This window comes from Cryptomeria japonica, chromosome 2, assembly GCF_030272615.1.
Source record: "Cryptomeria japonica chromosome 2, Sugi_1.0, whole genome shotgun sequence".
Classification (NCBI taxonomy): Eukaryota; Viridiplantae; Streptophyta; class Pinopsida; order Cupressales; family Cupressaceae; genus Cryptomeria; species Cryptomeria japonica.
This window is the reverse complement of record NC_081406.1, coordinates 341,348,999-341,352,557: the sequence shown is the minus strand read 5'-3', so window position 1 is coordinate 341,352,557 and position 3,559 is coordinate 341,348,999.

Genomic DNA, 3,559 nt, shown 5'->3' with positions numbered 1-3,559 from the left:
CCTACTAATTCTTTCTATGGCATGGATATTTCGGATTCTTGCATTTAGTGTTATCGTTAGGTGGACGTTTGGTGGCAAATTTTTTAATTTTCTGTTTTATATTATGTGATGAATGTCTCTTCATATCATAAATTTTGTGGTTATTTTTAAAATTTGTCGTCTATTACATTATTATTATTTATGGTTGAAATGTAAAATTAATCAGGGCAACTTGTTTTCTCTCTCCATGAAGTGATTGATATTGATGAATGAAATGCAAAATTTTATCTTTCTGAATTAGCAAGGGATATATAAACATTTAAGACCTAAAAGTTTTTCTCATCTTTTCTTCAAATCTCTTCTTGAATCTATTGTCCATTTGGAATTCCTAAACTAAAAAATTCGTTATCTCTATGTCAAACTGAAACTAGGAATCAAAGAGCTCCTCCCAATAAATTACTAAAGAAGAGGCATCAATTTACAATAAACACATAGGCCTTGCATGAGCAACTTTTCCATATTGGGAAGGAATTCAAAGAGCCAAGAAGAATTTCTAGTGCATACGGATGTATAAATATATTTTTAAAGAGCATTGGATTTCATTTTTGAGAAATTCAATATACAAGAGCAGCTACGCTTAAGCAAAATTGTAAAAGCACCATGTTAAAGAATTTTCATTCTCATCTTTTAATATTTAATATATGATAATTGAAATCAATATTCAATTACTTGTGCTCAAGTATAAATATATTGTAAAAGAACATTGGATTTCATTTTTGAGAAATTCAATATGCAAGAGCAGCTACGCTTAAGCAGAATTGTAAAAGCATCATATTAAAAAATTTTCATTCTCATCTTTTAAAATTTAATATATAATAATTGAAATCAATATTCAATGATTAGTGCTCAATCATAAGATGAGCATTGCATGAGCACTCAAGGAAAGTAGAGGCGAGATTGACAAATGAAAGATTGAATTGTTTTAGGCCACCATAAAATAGGGGAAAGGACCTAGTAGTTGAGCATGTTCCAATTGTTGTGAGGGTTGTTGATACCTTTTGTTCCAAAAATTGAACAAATAAAACTTATTGTTTGAAACAAAACGGTTGTTAGGAAATGTACCAATAGTTGTTAACAAATGTACTAATATTGTAAAAAGTAACCAATTAGGTGATGCCACATTAGCTGCACAACTATTGGGGTCTTTTTGCATGCTTAATAGTTTCATTTTTTTTTGGGGCTGTTTTGGACACCTTGGCAAAAAGCATGTTGATGTGGCATCATATTTGATGATGTGGCTTTGAAACTTTAGTTATATAAGCTGGGACTTGCCAAGTAAGCTGTTGTAAAAAAAATCGGATTGATTTGAAATTTCGAAGTAAGATTTTGAGAAGCGTGAAGTTAGGGTGCACAACTACTGGATCCTTTCCCTTAGTGGTTTTTCATTTTGGTGATTTTCCACAATCCTCTCCATATGCTATTTCAAGAATAGAGGTAATCTTCAAAGTTCGTAGTTAATTTTCAATTCTTGTGATAGAAGTTGTTGATTTAATACCCTCATACTTGTTGATTGAATATCCAGTTCGTAGTTAAGTAAGTTTCAATTCTTGTGATAGAAGTTGTTGATTTAATACCCTCATACTTGCTGATTGAATATCCAATTTTTGTACAACATTGCACCAATAGTTGATGACAAGTACCAATAATTGAACAAAATATATTATTTGTTGTGAAAAGTAACCAATCATGCAATGCCACATCAGCTGCACAAGTATTGGGGGCTTTTTGTTCATCTATTGGTCTCATTTTTTTTTGGGCTTTTTGGACACTTGATGTGGAATCATATTTGATGATGTGGCATCATATTTGATGATGTGGCTTGAAAACCTTAGTTATAAGTAGGGGACTTGCCAAGTAAGCTGCTGTAAAAAAATTGGAGTGATTTGAAATTACCACATACAATTTTGAGAAGCGTGAAATTAGCGTGCACAATTACAAATTGGAGTGATTTGAAATTTCCACATACAATTTTGAGAAGTGTGAAATTAGGGTGCACAATTATTGGGTCCTTTCCTATATAGACAAAAATGAAGTAGTGAAAGTTGGTATCATATATTCATTTAATGTCTATAATAAATACAAATAATATTTAGATTGATAATATTTAAATATAATATAAAATCATGTATTTATAATTATAATATCATAATGTTATTATATTTGATAACACAAACATAAGTATTTATGGTTAAATATTTGTTTTAATTTAATTATTTGATTAGGCTTACAATCTTGAGAAAATAATAGAAGACTTGGGAAAATTATGTCCATTTAATAATATCTACTAAATATTATTTAAAAATATAATCATGCATACAATCTTGTATAAATAATAAAAGATTTAGTTAAATTTTGTTCAAATAGTGATTATAAATCAAAATTTATGTTTCATAAATGCTTAAAATCATAGAAAATCTAACATATCGTGTACAAATGAATTTTACAACTTGAATTCAATGGGTTACCTAAATAAAAATACAAGTTTCATAGATGTTTAAAATCATAGCCAAGCAATCTTAACATATCATCACAAATATATTTTACAAATTAAGTTCAATGGGTTGAGTTGATCTAACATTGATTAACTGTATAGATAATAGGTTATTTAAACTATTTTTATATATCTAGTAATTATCAACATCGCAGGCATTACATTTCCCCTTAAACAAGTGCCCCATCTTAGCACATATACCAACATGACTGCGAAAAAGTGACATGCATCTCAACTAATTTTCTAATTAGCAATCTCTTCGATCTACTCAATTACTTTGTTATTCATTTGAAAATGGCAAAAATATAATAAATTCTAAGGTCACCACTATAGACACCCAAATCTGTCCACTTAATTAAATCAATACTTAGTTTTAATTTGATTATTTAATCATAGATCAACAATTAAGTAAATTAATTCATCTTAACCCTCTTTTCTTATTAATTAAATAAATGATTCAATTTATTTGATTTAATTCACTTAAACCATATTCTCACTTTAAATTAAATAAACAAATCACATTTGTTTGATTAAATACCCCCTCTCACATTTAAATTCCTAAAAACTTCACCATTTGCACTTTTTAGAAAATGCAAGTTGCACCACTAGTTTAAAAAATAAATTATTTATTTAAAATCATATTTATCCTCACCCAATTGAAACTTTTAATGGCTTCCCTTGAAGTTTTCAAACCTTTAATGTATTAAGAGTGTCTCAAGCTTTTAATGGTTTCCTTTAAAATCTTCAAATTTAATGGCTTCCCTTAAAGCCTTCAAACCTTTAGTGGCTTCCTTCTAGAGTTTTCTTAAGCCTTTAATGGTTTCCCTCAAAGTCTTCAAACATTTAATACTTTATCCCCCTTTTTTTCATTTAAATAAACTAGCAATTTTACCTTGGTGTGCAATAGGTACGTCGAAGAGGTTTGGAAGATTTGTTAAGAAAAAATTGTCTATTTCTTTGTATACAATTATGCAGTTAATGAGATCAACTATCATGTCATTTAACAAATCATTTTATTTGTGTAATTAA